A 17,843-nucleotide genomic window follows, 5' to 3' on the forward strand; every position below is an offset into this window, starting at 1 on the left:
TACTGAACTGGCCAGCCTGCAGTCCAGATCTTTCACCCATAGAAAACATTTGGCACATCATAAAACAGAAGATAAGACAAAAAAGACCTAAGACAGCTGAGCAACAAGAATCCTACATTAGACAAGAATGGGTTAACATTCCTATCCCTAAACTTGAGCAACTTGTCTCCTCAGTCCCCAGACGTTTACAGACTGTTGTAAAGAGAAAAGGGGATGTCTCACAGTGGTAAACAATGCCTTGTCCCAACTTTTTTGAGATGTGTTGTTGTCATGAAATTTAAAATCACCTAATTTTTCTCTTTAAATGATACATTTTCTCAGTTTAAACATTTGATATGTCATCTATGTTCTATTCTGAATAAAATATGGAATTTTGAAACTTCCACATCATTGCATTCCGTTTTTATTTACAATTTGTACTTTGTCCCAACTTTTTTGGAATCGGGGTTGTACATTAAAACACTGGGATATTTCCCACATATGGATCTCTTTACAAACCAGTAATATAAAGGGAAATTTAAGCATTAGGCCGAGATATTGTAATTAAGTTATTAAAAATAATATATCCTCTCTGTGCAGAAAGCTTTGCCTGGCTGATCTTTCACAGGCTGTAAACATGAACATGCAAGAGACCACTCTTTATTGAACTTCAGTTTAGAATGCACACACTTTCTTTTCTTTGATGTCCTTGGTCCATCATAATCTGATATGATGACACAAATGACTGATCATGCGCATAAGATATAAATCACATACGGTTGAGTTCAGTAATTATAAAGATTAACTTACATATGTACATGTATATGATGACAGCAGCTGTCACATCTGTGGGATTGCATACTCATGGGCTGTGTCAAAGCAGTTGGAAAATCTCAGCATGTGAAATGCTAAAAAGCAGTTTTGGAAGTGGTCGAGTAGTCAGACTGTTGTGAATGAAAAGACCAGATTTCATTCATCACTTCTCAGTATGACTGGCAGTGGTTCCCAATCAACCAACCCCATCCATTCACAGGTTACAGGATATGATGGTTCTGATGATATCCACATGCCCAATTTGACCCTCTGGTATAGCACCACCATTTGGACCTGGACAGTAATGATTCCACTGCATAAACTTTGACTCATGAAATTTGGTACTCACATCAGTCCTGGCCACCACTACTCAGGGATAGAGGCTTGACCCCGGGTGTGTCTAGGGGACTCTGTAGCACCCCCACGTCATTGAGCCTTCTGCCCGGTATATAATTTCACCTATCCATGTCAAAATTGGTAATTGTGTGGGGTGCATCAAATTGGGCATGTGGGCATTGGGCATCAGAACCATCATATCCTGTAACCTGTGAATTTTTAGCCATATCAGGCAATGCATGGTGAATTTTTGACATACTTCCTGTTCATGTGGCATAACATTAATGTATTGGTTCGCCATTTCAACATCTTGCAAGATATCTCAAATCCCTTTGCAACTTAAAATCAGCAACATCTTGACATGACGTATACCAAATATGGCATGAATCCAACAAACTGCCTAGGAAGAATACATCAAAATGTAACATGTTTTGGCAATGGAGTCATTACTGTACATGTTCAAATGGTGGTGCTATACCAGACGGTGTCTTTGGGCATGTGGATATCTTCAGAACTAGGATATCATATAACCTGTGAAGTTTGAGCTGTATCAGGCAATGCATGGTAAATTTATGACTCACTTCCTGTTTGCGTGGCATAATGTATAAATGTATTGGTTTGCCATTTCAACATCTTGTGACATATCATAAATCCTTTCACAATATAACTTCAGCAACATCTTGACATGATGTCCACCAAATATGGCATGGATCCAACAAACCGCCTAGGAGGAGTTCGTTAAAACGTAACACATGTCAAAATGCACAAAAAAAATCTCACTTCCTGTTGAGTATGGCTGATGCAATATATTGGCAATTTTGTTCATCTCAGGGCACTCCACACACCTACCAAATTTGACATGAATAGGTGAAACTATATACCGGGCAGGAGTCTCCATGACATATGGGGGCGCTATGGAGTTCCCCAGACACACCTGGGGTCAAGCACCTGTAGCTGGGTTTTGGTGCATATGAGTGGGTACCAAATTTCATGAGTTTCTGAATATGTACAAGGTGTCAAATCTGTATTTTAAAACTAGGTGGCGCTATGGAGTTATTGAAGCCCAACTAGACTCATTTACCATATCACCTCAAATTATATCATAGTATGTGCAAAATTTTATGAGTTTTTAGCCATTGTAAGCCCCTCAAAACAGTGTGGGAAAATTTCAAAATTCCACATTCCATCCAACAAGGCTGACTTCCTGTTGGGTGGAGTCAAATACGACTAAATGAACTTTGTCCTGTATCACACAAGTATCGATCACACCAAATCTTGTGCCGATCCGAGCACCTTCATCTCAACCATAACTTCTTCTGGGAGGAACTATAGAGCTGCGGGACCACGCCCAGTCCCTTGCTCAGTGTAACTTTGTGATTTTACGCATATTTGATCAGTATGCCAAAATTTGTGACATTTTCAAGCATTGCAAGTGCCTCAAAAATGAGTCCTTCTGTGGAGAAAAAAAAAATAAAATAAAAAGAAGAAGAAGAAGAAGAAGAACATGCAGAAAATAATAGGGCTTTCCACCTATAGTGCAGGCCATAGACCTGCACCTCCGGTGCTCAGGCCCTATTAATAAAAAGGGGCCTTATGAATCCTTATGAATACAATAGGGACTTGCACCTCTGGTGCTCGGGCCCTAAAATGAAGAATCCTTCTGAATACAATAGGGCCTTGCAGCTCCGGTGCAGCGGCCTCTGGTGGACACCAGAGGCCTTGCGCTTCCGGTGCTCGGGCCCTAATAATAATAATAATAAAAAGCAGAATCCTTCTGAATACAATAGGGCCTTGCACTACCTGTGCTCGGGCCCTAATAATAATAATAAGCAGAAAAAAACAGGCCAAAAACAATAGGGCTTTGCACCTACACTGCACCTTGGTGCTCGGGCCCGAAAAAAAAAATAAATAAATAATAAATTTAAAAAAAAAACATATATATATATATATATATATATATACAGTGGTGCTTGAAAGTTTGTGAACCCTTTAGAATTTTCTATATTTCTGCATAAATATGACCTAAAACATCATCAGATTTTCACACAAGTCCTAAAAGTAGATAAAGAGAACCCAGTTAAACAAACGAGACAAAAATATTAGACTTGGTCATTTATTTATTGAGGAAAATGATCCAATATTACATATCTGTGAGTGGCAAAAGTATGTGAACCTCTAGGATTAGCTGTTAATTTGAAGGTGAAATTAGAGTCAAGTGTTTTCAATCAATGGAATGACAATCAGGTGTGAGTGGGCACCCTGTTTTATTTAAAGAACAGGGATGTATCAAAGTCTGATCTTCAAAACACATGTTTGTGGAAGTGCATCATGGCATGAACAAAGGAGATTTCTGAGGACCTCAGAAAAAGCCTTGTTGATGCTCATCAGGCTGGAAAAGGTTACAGAACCATCTCTAAAGAGTTTGGACTCCACCGATCCACAGTCAGACAGATTGTGTACAAATGGAGGAAATTTAAGACCATTGTTACCCTCCCCAGGAGTGGTCGACCAACAAAGATCACTCCAAGAGCAAGGCGTGTAATAGTCGGCGACGTCACAAAGGACCCCAGGGTAACTTCTAAGCAACTGAAGGCCTCTCTCACATTGGCTAATGTTAATGTTCATGAGTCCATCATCAGGAGAACACTGAACAACAATGGTGTGCATGGCAGGGTTGCAAGGAGAAAGCCACTGCTCTCCAAAAAGAACATTGCTGCTTGTCTGCAGTTTGCTAAAAATCACGTGGACAAGCCAGAAGGCTATTGGAAAAATGTTTTGTGGATGGATGAGACCAAAATAGAACTTTTTGGTTCAAATGAGAAGTGTTGTGTTTGGAGAAAAGAAAGCACTGCATTCCAGCAGAAGAACCTTATCCCATCTGTGAAACATGGTGGTGGTAGTATCATGGTTTGGGCCTGTTTTGCTGCATCTGGGCCAGGATGGCTTGCCATCGTTGATGGAACAATCAATTCTGAATTAAACCAGCGAATTCTAAAGGAAAATGTAAGGACATCTGTCCATGAACTGAATCTCAAGAGAAGGTGTGTCATGCAGCAAGACAACGACCCTAAGCACACAAGTCGTTCGACCAATGAATGGTTAAAGAAGAATAAAGTTAATGTTTTGGAATCGCCAAGTCAAAGTCCTGACCTTAATCAAATTGAAATTTTGTGGAAGGACCTGAAGCAAGCAGTTCATGTGAGGAAACCCACCAACATCCCAGAGTTGAAGCTGTTCTGTATGGAGGAATGGGCTAAAATTCCTCCAAGCCGGCATGCAGGACTGATCCACAGTTACCAGAAATGTTTAGTTGCAGTTATTGCTGCACAAGGGGGTCACATCAGATACTGAAAGCAAATGTTCACATAATTTTGCCACTTACAGATATGTAATATTGGATCATTTTCCTCAATAAATAAATGACCAAGTATAGTATTTTTGTCTCATTTGTTTAACTGAGTTCTCTTTATCTACTTTTAGGACTTGTGTGAAAATCTGATGATGTTTTAGGTCATATTTATGCAGAAATATAGAAAATTCTAAAGGGTTCACAAACTTTCAAGCACCACTGTATAGCATATATGTGGCAGCGAGGGTACGTGCATCGGCTGTGAATGGGGAGGAGTCGGGTTGAACCAGCAAGTAACGTGACGAGTTACACCAGTGTCTAATTAGTGGCTGTCTCTTAACATGTGTCTCTGTGTCTTTCAGATGGCCAGTAACAAGAGAGAGAGAGAGAGCTGTGCTCCCCAGTGTGTGTGGTGCGTGTCAGATGGATGGATGAAAAGTGAAATAAAATTAACCTTGATCTGTTACACTTGTCTCTGAGTTTCTCATTGTCCCAACATAAAAAGTTGTTACACTGGTGCCGAACCCTGGGCATGAGGAGCAAAACACTGCCATGGAGTCCGAACCAGTCAGAGAGCTCCTCCAGACACTTGCCAACAACCTCCAGTCCCAGCACCAAGAACTCATAGCACTGTCTGTTGGGCAGGGGCAGCGCTTCCAAACTCTTCTCAAGACCCAGGCGGAGGACCAGCAGGTGATCTGGAGCTTGGTCCACTCAGTGGGTGCTCCAGCAGTCACTCCTGCAGCCAGCGTGTCCATCCAGCTGGTCAAGATGGGGTCACAGAACGACCCCGAATCCTTTGTTGAGCTGTTCGAGCATGTCGTGGAAGCAAGCTTGTGGCCAACCTCACAGTGGATGGCATGTCTATTGTTGCTTCTGTTGGGGGAAGCCCAGCTCGCGGCTCAGCATCTCCCTGCCACCAGCATGCTGGAGTACCCTGACCTATACTTCAGCAGGTTGGCCGCAGCCCAGAAGTGCATCGCCAGCACTTCTGCAGGCTAGCATACAGCGAAGTCAACCACCCATTTGCATTCATGCAACAGCTCTGGGATGCCTGCAATGGTAGCTGCTGGCAGGCAAGTGCGATGTCAAGGCCATCATCAATCGAGTGACACTGGAGCAGTTTGTTGCACAACTGCTGTGTGAGACATCGGCGTGGATCCAATGTCACCATGTGGAATCACTGGAAGAGGCAGTCCGGCTGGCAGCGGACCACCTAAGGGCATTTCCAGGAGCAGGCACTCCCACAGTTTCTCTCTCTTGCCACAGTTCTTTCCTCACTCCTCCCCTACCCTAGTCCTGCGGAAATGGGGGCCTATTCCCCTGAAACCTGCTTACCAGCTCATGTCTTTCCTCATGCCTCCTTCCCTCCTTCCCCTTCTGTGTCTGTGCTGCTAACCCTTTCTCTCTCCACAGGTGGACCCATCCGTGCCAGGTGGAGGTGAAGCACCTTTTCCAGCAGGTGCTAAGTCCTGCTGGAAAAGGAGATTGGCATCTCCATAAAGCTTGTCAGCAGATGGAAGCATGAAGTGCTCTAAAATTTCCTGGTAGATGGCTGCACTGACTTTTGACTTGATAAAACACAGTAAACCATCACCAACAGGTGACATGACACTTCAAATCATCATAGACTGCGGAAACTTCACAATGGAGTTCAAACACTTTGGACTCTATGCTGCTCCACTCTTCCTCCAGACTCTAGGATCTTGATTTTAAAAAAAAAAGCAAAATTTCCTTTGGACCACTGAGCAACAGTCCAGTTCTTTGTCTCCTTAGCCCAGGTTAGACATTATAGACATTATCCCTGGTTTAGGAGTGGCTTGATATTAGGAATGCGATAGTTGTAGCCCCTTTCCTGAAGACATCTGTGCATGGTGGCTCTTGATGCGCTGACACCAGCCTCAGTGCACTCCTTGTGAAGCTCTCCCAAGTTCTTGAATTGACTTTTCTTGACAATCCTCCCAAGGCTGCAGTCATCCCTGTTGCTTATGCAACTTTTTTAGCCAGCTTTTTCAGCAATGACCTTCTGTAGCTTACCTTCCTTGTGGAGGGTGTTGATTATCATCTTCTGGAAAAGCAGTCTTCCCCATGAATGTGTTTGCTTGTACTGAACTAGACCAAGAGATGCATGGTATTTATACTGTTTTACTCAATCTCAAAATGAAATATTCAAATATTTTGAGATTTTTTTGCACTGTAGGCCATAATTATCAAAATTAAAATAGAAAAATGCTTGAAATATTTTGGTTTACGTATAATGAGTCTTGCATATGGGCGGCACGGTGGTGTAGTGGTTAGCGCTGTCGCCTCACAGCAAGAAGGTCCTGGGTTCGAGCCCCGGGGCCGGCGAGGGCCTTTCTGTGTGGAGTTTGCATGTTCTCCCCGTGTCCGCGTGGGTTTCCTCCGGGTGCTCCGGTTTCCCCCACAGTCCAAAGACATGCAGGTTAGGTTAACTGGTGACTCTGAATTGACCGTAGGTGTGAATGTGAATGGTTGTCTGTGTCTATGTGTCAGCCCTGTGATGACCTGGCGACTTGTCCAGGGTGTACCCCGCCTTTCGCCCGTAGTCAGCTGGGATAGGCTCCAGCTTGCCTGCGACCCTGATATAAAGCAGCTAGAGATAATGAGATGAGATGAGTCTTGCATATATTAAATTTTCACTTTCTTAAATAACATGGAAAATATTGAACTTTTTCATGATATTCTATGTTAGTGTATGAATGTGTCGCTGTAGCCTCATGTTACCTAATATTAAGTGTATAGATTTTTATTTATTTATTTATTTATGGGGGGGCGGGGGAGAGCTGTGATATTAGCTCATGCTTTATGTCAAAATATTGTGTGAAAAAAATAAAAGTGGCTGCTGCATTATCTGTATGAATATTAACATGTTAATAATTTATTCTGCAGCAAATGGACCAATCTGGAGATTAGTCAAATCACTCGCCCAGTGATTTCTGGGCCCTTGCATGATCAGATCTAGATCAATCCAAGATATACATTTTGAAATAAGTGAAATGTTGCAGGTGTGTGTGGTTGTCATGTTGCCTAATGGAACTGGAAAAAGAACTGTTTTTGTCCTATGTTTTTGTCTTTATTATCAGTAATAAAGGAGACATTTCCTTTATTACTGATAAAATTCTATGAAATCCTATTTTATGAATTTTATTGTTATTGATAGAAATATATGTTTAGCTTGCTTGAAACTGGTACAGACTGTTCTGATTGCTACTTGTTTTGGTTAGTCCTTAAGATAAATCCTTGAGATTTATCTTAGTTCACACATTCTGCTCTCATATTAATGAAAGTTATGTTGACCCGTAATGCCTTTTTTTCTTTCATAAAATTATGATCCTGATGGGTGATGTAATGGTACCTAATGTCTTTCTTCTTTCATAAAGTAGTGTAGTCTAAACCAGTGATGTAATGCTTCAGCACCCATTGTCACACACAGACAACTCAGCTTCTTAAATCATCATCATCATCATCCAATCACATAGCTACAACACTGTTAAATGTGAATATATACTCATGTTTGTCCTACAGTAAACTAAGAAACATCTCTGAGTAGCTGTGTCTATCGGTGACTGCTCGCAGATCCGTGAGGCAGAATCTCTTAGGCAGCAGAGGTCTACAGTCCTAGATCATACTTTGTCAATTCAACCTTTGTCAATACAGACAGATCAAAACCGCTCAGTCATATTCTGTAAATTGATTTATTTTAATCTAATTGTGAATACTTTATGATAATGTGTTGATAATAAATGTGTTGAAGTCATAGTGTATTCTTGTCATGAATTAATTTTGTGTCAAGTAAGACTCTTTTGTGTCGGGTTTTAGACGTTTTAATACAATGTGTGTAGCCAAGGACAGCATATCATTTGTTACACAAGTTTACACTCCTTTGTGTTCACCTTCCTGATCGGACCCGGCGCTGTGGGGGGGGGGGGGGGGGGGGGGCGAAAGGGGGCGTCGCCCCCTCGTGGCTACAGCCCCGCCCCCTCAACGGAGACTCAGATCACTTAATTGTTTTCTTATGAAAATATAATGTATTATAGACGTATTAATAATTTGCATTTTCAAATACGAAATATTAAGTGGTTGTGCATTGCACAAAAATACATTTCACATAAATCACTACTAAAACTGGCACGGTAGAACAAATCTGATTGGTTGTTATGACACTTACAAGTGCACTGTCTCTGCAATATCCTGTAATATGCAGTCAAGTTTACGGGAGTAGTCTTTCCCCCACCGAATTAAACGAATTCAATCACAATATTGTGAATCCATTTTCTTTCTTTGTAGGCTAAGTTTATCTCCGTTTATGTTGGTGTATGTGTTCATATATGGTCCGCTTTGTGCGCAAATAGCGTAAGAATATGTGTCGTTGACGTCACCCTCCATGCAGCGGGGGTGAAAATTCATCACTTCAGATATCCCTGTCACCCCGAAGGACTTTTCTGTTGTTTTTGATGCCATCCCTGCGGGCATAATTTCTTTATTTAGGGGCCTTAAGGGTCAGTTATATGACCCTGTAGTGCGTGATGTTGCTGAGACTAATGCTGGAAGAAGTTGCTTTTCAAATCATAAGAATTCAAACAAAACAATCCGTCAACTTTTCCAACAAGAAATCACCACTGCGCCACCTTCTTTATCATTCTGGTCTAGTTATGTAGCGGACATTTGCTGGGATAAAGTGTGGCTGCTACCACATAAATTCTGCTTGACTAATAAGGTCAGAAAGATTTCTTTTAAGTTGATACATAGGTTTTACCCAACCAACCACTATTTACAGAAACTTAAAAAAGATATTGATGTAAACTGTACCTTAGGGATCACAGAGAAACACTTGAACATTTATTTTGGTCATGCTCTCATACAAAGACATTTTGGTCTAAACTATCAAGATATATTATAGATTTTGTCTACCCTGATTTTGCTTTGAAATGGGAAAATGTACTCTTTGGTTTTGTTACTCAAGACAGGAATGCCACTTCTGAGTTTTACTTAATTAACCTCATTATCATTTTAGCCAAACATTATATACACAAGTCAAAATTTCAAAATGTAAAGCCAACCTTTATTGAATTCTCCATTTATGTAAATCATTATATAGCGTCCATCTCTTGTTCTCTTAATAAGAAAGCTGTGAAGTCTTATTCCCTTTTTGTGCTGTACAACGCATTCATGTAATTTTATTTATTTTCCTGTTTCTGTTGCTGTTTATTTGTTTTTCTACTATTATTTCCATGCCATAACCCCTGGCAGACTGTTATATATATCCTCCTGACTCCCAGCAGTTCAAATTTGTTCTCTCTGGAGGACATTTGTAAACCTGAATATCTCCCACCCCTTACATAGTACTGAGCTAACTCCTACTGTGCCTTAAAGAGGACATTTAGAACTTTTAAATGATACCTCATTTGTAGGGGTGGGGTTTTGGGAACTTCCTTTTCCTCTGCAAAGAAAATGGCTTCCCTCACCACAAAGGCATTTTATGGTCAAAGGAAAAGTGTGTGCATAATACTTTAAACTTAACAAATGTTGTCTTCAAATATTGGTGTTATGTTTTACATGAACCTCTTAAGAACACATTAAATCAATTTATGAGTTAATGTAACATGTTTTACCACAATATTTTCCCCTTTTAAGAAATGTCCGCCGTAGTGGACATTTGTAGTTGCTTTTTCTATTTTGTTCTGTATTTTTTGCAAATCAGAAGGCAGGGAGTCACTATCAGAGGCAAAGAAGATTTTACTGCAAATTGTTGAGGGAAACTCAGATATTGAGTTGTCTGATGAGGAAGAGCAAGGTGGGGTGTTTGAAGGTGAAGCAGAGGATTCAGACAGCTCTGAGGATGAAGGTGAAGCAGGGTAAGTACAGGCAGAGGAGCAAGAAGATGCCGGATGCTCCTCATCTTCGTCCAGCCATCGTCCACTATGGAGCAAGACTACAATGTACACATTGACTTTATATTTTCATACAAATACATTCCAATTTACAGAAAACATTTTTCATTTGGGCGGCACGGTGGTGTAGTGGTTAGCGCTGTCGCCTCACAGCAAGAAGGTCCGGGTTCGAGCCCCGTGGCCGGCGAGGGCCTTTCTGTGTGGAGTTTGCATGTTCTCCCCGTGTCCGCGTGGGTTTCCTCCGGGTGCTCCGGTTTCCCCCACAGTCCAAAGACATGCAGGTTAGGTTAACTGGTGACTCTAAATTGACCGTAGGTGTGAGTGTGAATGGTTCCATTTACGGGTCGCTGCCCAGTTCGCCAGTATGTACCAAGCAAACCATACCCGACTGGATTGAAGGTGTTTGTCTTGGAAACACTAAATGGTCTGATCCTAGACTTTGTGGTCTACCAAGGCAAAACCACCTTTAGAGTCACAGAAGGACAGGGCATTGGAGAACAAGCTGTCCTTCACTTGGCAGAATCTGTTCCCCAAGGAACGCACCTCTTCTTTGACAGGTTCTTTACAAGCATGAACCTCCTGGAAATCCTGAATGCAAAAGGGTTGACTGGTACTGGAACTCTCATGAACAACAGAGTTCCAAATGATTGCAACATCATAGTGGACAGGCCCTTCACAAAGAAAGGAAGAGGGGCATCGGAGATGGTGGTCAGACGAAGTCCTCCTGAAGTCGCCGTGTTAAAGTGGATGGATAACAAGCCAGTGGCCATGGCATCAACTGCCTATGGCATCGAGCTGGAGGACACATGCAGGAGATGGTCTAAGAAAGGCAAAAGGTTTGTCCAGGTGTCAAGGCCACAGGCATTTGTTGAATACAACACTAATATGGGTGGCGTGGACTTGGCTGACAGGATGCTAAGCTTCTACAGGATGGCCACTCGCAGTCGGAAATGGACAGTGCGTGCAATTTTCCACTTTTTTGATCTGGCAGTCACCAATGCATGGCTTCAGTACAAAACTGATTGCCATATTCTGGGAAAGAAAGCACTGAAGTTTCTTGAATTCAAAATGTTCCTTGGTGAGCAGTTGATTACTCGGGCCCAAGCAGGAGTTGCAAGTGACAGTGAGGATGACTACACTCCCCCACGTCAAAAGTGGAAACCACAGCCAAATGCAGCTCTGAGATACTATGGGGCCATCCATCTCCCGGAGATGGTAGATGAAACACTTGCATCAAGGTGTCGCAGATCTGGTTGCAAAAGTAAAACCTTTGTGATGTGCACCAAGTGCAAGGTATTCCTTTGTGTCTCAAAGAAGGGGAATTGCTTTTTGAAATATCATACCCCATGAATCAATCAGAAATACATCAAAGATCACAATATAAACAAAAAAAACCTGATGTTCGATGTCTCACTCATGTATAGAAGTGTGACTCATTTGTAAGTGGAATTGTTTGTATTTTCATTTACAGATTGTGATTATCATACTATTTCACATGTATGACGTTCCGATGTCCACTGTAGAGAACATGTTATATCTTAAAAATAAAAACTTTTTTTTCATAAAAGCTCTTGTCAATGTCCTCATTCCCTTTCAAACAATTGGGGAAGTTAAAAAAAATAGAGATTTAAAAACTTTTTTCCCCCTGGTAGTCAGGAGGATATATATTTTTATACCAAATGCATGCAATGATATTTGACAATAAAAAAAAAAAATTAATCACTTCAGAGTTTTGTCCCCTACACGCCTAAACTGGGATCGCGGATTAAGTGGTTAGCGTTGACTCGGTGCGAGTCAGGAAGGCTATTACTGGTGCAGCCGCGGGGTCTGTTGATTTTTTTAAATTATGATTTTGGCCGCCGAGCCAAGTACTTTAGACTTGCATTGACGTTTTGTTTTCATGCCGCAGAGCTATTTGTATGTATTTTAAATTTAAAGGACTTGCCTGTAGGTTTGTGTGTGTTGTTTTATGTTTGGCATCTTTCCGGTTGTAACGCGTGTCTGTGAGAAAATTGGAGGGGAGGGTTAAAAGGTGGGCATGGGTGTTGATAAAGCGCAACTGCCCTGGTAATATGTCACATGATTTTCCCGTACTAAAGCAACCTTCGGGGCCGTGGTTTTGTGGTTGGCGCAGTTAATTGTTTGAAACACGTTGTCAGACCGCCATCACTACTACACATCTATATGAAAAATATTTGCCCTCTTGCAATTTCTAATTGCCCCCTTTAGTAAACTGTTCCTGGCGCCGGGCCTGTTCCTGATACATTCTGTGTTAAAATCATTAACGCAATGAATGTATCGAAATTAACACAAGCATTGTCCCAAAATTCACCCATTGATCTGTAAGAATTTAATGCGTTTGTGTCAGTTTAAACACATCCTTAGATCATAGTCACTTATAAGCACATTGGTTGCCCATGTGCAATAAAGCTTGACGTGCTTTTGAACTTTTAAGCACTTAAACTACTTGTGATAGCTCATCAGGGAGCTGCACTTGCATACATTATTATAATTAGGGTTTGTACTATCGATATCGATCATATTTAAGTGATGTTTAAATACTGCACCGGTGGTCGTCCATTGTCTGATATACACTCCGGAGCAATAGGTGGCGGTAATAATCTTCATGCCAACTACAGGCGATGACGACAAAGAAGAAGCTTGCTTTATTTATTTATTAAACAAAGGATGCCAACTACAGGCGATGACAACGAAGAAGCATTATTTATTTATTTATTTATTTAACAAAGGAAATGTTAACTGTTAAAGATTAGGGGATACATGTAAGAGAAAAAAAAAAAAAAAAACAAGCATTACATCACTGGTTTAGACTACACTATTTTATGAAAGAAGAAAGACATTAGGTACCATTACATCACCCATACAAACTCTCAGGGAGGATATGGATTAAAATTAAAGATTAGGGGATACATGTAAGAGAAAAAAACAAAAAAAACAAATAAGGTGCATGTAAATTACATTTTAAATTAGGCAATTAAATGAACATAGAGCAGAGACACAAAAGGAAAAGGATTCATAAATTACAATAACAAATAACGAGCAATGTCTATACTTGTTTTTCTTGCAATTTTACAGTCTATTTTTTTGAGAGACAAGAAAAACATTTTAAAGTCATTAATAAATCCAGGGAAGGAGGGCTTACAGTTTCTTCATTTTGCACAGTGAATATTTACCCCTCCGAAACAGAAGAGGGCAAATTGTCCATGTAGAAAATAATATGATATAATTCAAAGGATGGAGCATCATTAATCTTAAGTGATACCCAGTTTTTTTTTTATATCTGACCAAAAACAATGAGAAACAGGACATAAATAAAACAAATGCTCCAGTGTTTCATCATCATTATTGCAGAAGGAACACTGATCCACCTCAAAATTAAATCTTTTTTTTTTTTTTAGAAGCTCTGCCACAGGATAAATCTTATTGATGATTTTGAAATGTGTTTCTTTAACTTTAGGCAAAATAGGCCATTTAACAAATTTTGAATATGCTTTGTTTAAAGTGCCCGGAGTTACCAAATTAGAACCCTGCCAAGTTATCCCTCTGCAATGATCATGAAAGATTTTGGATTTCAAAACATTACTAATGAACTTATTATGAACTTATTATTAAATTTTTTATCAGTCAGATTATATTCTCCAATCAATAGATTTTGTAGTACTATTAAAGGATTATTGTATACTAAACACTTGTGAATCAACTGGGTCAAAGGTAAAGGAATCACATTACATATTTTGTTATATTCTCTTTGAGTACAATTTAAGTTATATTTTTCTATAAAGTTTGTGTAACTTACAATGATACCATTACAATCCATTAAATCAGTTACAAATATAATGCCTCTCTCAAACCAATTACTTTTGAAGACTGATTTGCTGTTTATTGTGATTACTCTGTTGTTCCATAAAATTGAACTATGAGGAGAAAAATTGTGGGTAAATATCATTTTCCAAAAATGAAGAACTTGTTTGTGAAAATTAGACAACTTTATAGGGATCCTGTTCACATCAAAATCACATTTCAAAATAAAATCTAAACTTCCTATTTTCTTAAACAAAGACCTTGGGATGTGAAACCACATTGAATTTGGTTGTGACAGACAAGATTTTATCCAGTTTATTCTAAAGGTGCCGATCATAGATTCAAATTCTGGAGCTTTAATACCACCCTTGTCATACTCCTTAACGAGTTGGGACCTTCTAATACAGTGAGTTTTATTCCTCCATAAAAACTAAAAAAATAACTGTGTTGGCTTTCTTAAATTTTTTCTTTCTTAATATTTTCTGAGGAAATATACAGGGAGTGGAAAGGATAAATCAGTTTGGAAATACCTTCTGCTTTAGCTAAAGTGATTCTGCCAAAAATAGTGAGGTCTCTGGTTAACCAGTGACTGAGTGATTTCTTCATATCTAATATAGGCTTAGAAATATTAGTGTCTTCTCATCTAATTAAATTTTTAGATATCGTTAATCCTAAATATTTAACTTCAGATTCAACTCTAATTGAAGCAATAGAGGAGTCAGAGCTTGTGTGGATAGGGAGTAGTTCACATTTTTTAATATTAAGAGATAATCCGGATGCTTTGGAGAAGACTGAGATCATATTGAGAGTTTTATCCACCACTGATTTATCTTTAAAAAAAAAATAGATGTATCATCCGCAAACTGACTTATTTTAAACTCTTTATTGAAAATTGTAATTCCTTGTATATCATTGGAATTATTGATAAGCAATGTTAATAGTTGTGTTGCCAATATAAAAAGCTTCGGGGAAATAGGGCATCCCTGTCGAATACCACATAGCACCTTAAATCTAGGAGTCACTCCAGGGTTCAGAGAGACAGAGCTACTGATGTCAGTGTATAGCATCTCAACATTACAGAACTTAACCCCAAAACCCAAGAAGTGTAGCGTTTTCCACAAAAAAAGGATGTTCAATGGTATCAAACACCTTAAAGAAATCTAGAAACAACACATAACTATCTGTTTTAATATAATCTCTATAATCTAACAAATCTAAAAATCAGCCAAGTATGGTTATGTATGTTCCTGCCTTTTACAAAAGCTGATTGACACTCATCAACTAAATTTGTTAGACCCCTATCTAATCTATTAGAGTACACATGTGCTAACAATTTGTAATCATTACATAGTAAGGTTATCGGCCTCCAGTTATTGAGTAACAGTTTATCCTTATTGGGCTTTGGGATCAAGGTGATGATACCCTGTTTCATAGTAGGAGACAGGAGTCCAGTTGAAATACATTCCAAGAAGGCATTATAAAGCATTTCTCTGATATCTTTCCAAAAACAGGCATAAAACTCCACAGTCAGACCATCAAGTCCTGGTGACTTCCCTTTTGACATCCGCCTGATTGCTTTATCCAATTCTTCAATTCTAAGCTCCTCCTCCATATGTTGCATAAAGTTCTCATCAATTTTTGCTACATTCCCTAATTTTTGAGAAAAACAGTCATCCTTTGAAAATTTGGATTTATACAAGTTGCTATAAAAAGTTCTTATTTCCTCATTGACTTGGTCTTGATTATCAATGCTAATATTGTTAATAAGTAGCTTGTGAATTTTCTTTTTTGTTTGTCTTTGTTTTTCCAGACTAAAGAAATAGGAAGTATTTTTTCACCTTCTTCTAGCCAACGAGCTCTTGAGCGAATAAATGCCCCTTTTGCTTTTTCCAGATATAGATTATTTAATTGGTTTTGCAGATTATTTAATCTGACTTGTTCCTCTAATGATAAGTCTGTTTTGTGACATAGTTTATTTATCTCATTAATAGTGTCTTGTTGTTTTTGTTTTTTAACTTTAGAAATGCATTTACTTGTGCTAATGGCAGTTTCTTTAATTTTGAATTTAAACCACTCCCATTTACTCAAAGGTGACATTTCTAATTCATTAATTTTTTTTAACCAAATTTTTGGTTTCATTACAAAACTCCTCGTGTTCTAGAAGACTACTATTAAATTTCCATAAAGGGTTAGAGATAAGCTCAAACCCACCCAACCGAAAGGACATCGAAATTGCACAGTGGTCAGTCAAGGATGATGCTGATATTTCACATTTAAAGACCTCATTAGCAGGTTAGCAGAAATTAACCAATAATCTAATCTTGAGCATTGCCCATTGTTAGCGGGACAATACCAAGTATACTGTTTAGTATTGGTATTTCTCATTCTCCAACAGTCGATTAAACTTCCCTTAGAGATAAATTCACCTATAATTTCCTCATAACAGTGACAATGTCCCCTTGGAGGAAAACGATCCAACCAGAAGTCAGGGACCAAGTTAAAATCTCCTCCCACTATGTCATTGTCAGTAATATAAGTCACTTTCCATCCTTCCAGCAGCCTACTCAAGGAAGAATAAAAATGTTTGTTCTGTGCCTTTTTGTTATAACCATATGCGCATAACAGAATATAGTTCTCACCATTAAATTCAATCGCCACCATTAGCCAATGTCCACCATTAGCCAATGTCCATTGATGTCACTTGTGTGGTTAATTACATTCCCAGAAAACCTGTTGAACAGGATCATTACTCCAGCTGAATGTGATGTCCCATGACTGAAGAAAACAGTGTCCCCCCCATTGTTGTTTCCAGAAATTAGTGTCAGCCTCCACTGAATGAGTCTCTTGCAAGAAAATAAAATTGTTCTTCTGCTTCTTACAAAAAATAAATGTTGCCTTATGTTTCACATTATTCTTTAATCCCCTAGTATTTAAAGAAATAAAAGATAACATTCACTAAATATCAAGTATGCGTGAAGAAAATGATGCGCAGGAATGAGTAACTGATATGTCCCTGTCATATTTCAACGTTAACATTTATTGCAACAACCCTCGAAATATCTGAACATTAATATAAGCGTCAGGCTAAGTCAATGTACCCGTATTGTAGCAAGGTAAACCTTATAGAGTTGTTCAATCGGGGTCCACACGGCGATTGTCAATCAGAGCATAACCTTCCTTCAGAAACACTCGTTTCCCCTTCTTCCTGGCTTCCTGAACCAGTGGCCACAGCTTGGAACGAGCCTGCCAGTCTTCTTTGGAGAAGAACTCTCTGAAGCGAATATGCATCTTGCTGCACACTCGCGCTTCCTTCGATTTTTTCCACACTTCATCCCGGACGGTTCTCATCCCGAACTGGATGATAATTGCCCTCGGCGTGTTGTTTGAGGTAGCAGCGGTGTTCTTCTTTCCCATATGGTGGACAGTATCCACGGTGTCTCGCAGCCGGTCCACAGACAGTGGCACAACTCTTATGAGTATCCCGATGACGATTTCTCTTGTTTTCTCCATCCTTTTCAGGTAGACCAATCAGCCTCAGGTTCCATCTCCTCTTGTACCGAGCCTGTTCCTCATATGCATTTTTAAGCATGTGATTTTCTTTGTGGCGCTCATCAACTTTTTTTCTGGAGCAG

Source organism: Neoarius graeffei, chromosome 20, assembly GCF_027579695.1.
Source record: "Neoarius graeffei isolate fNeoGra1 chromosome 20, fNeoGra1.pri, whole genome shotgun sequence".
NCBI lineage: Eukaryota > Metazoa > Chordata > Actinopteri > Siluriformes > Ariidae > Neoarius > Neoarius graeffei.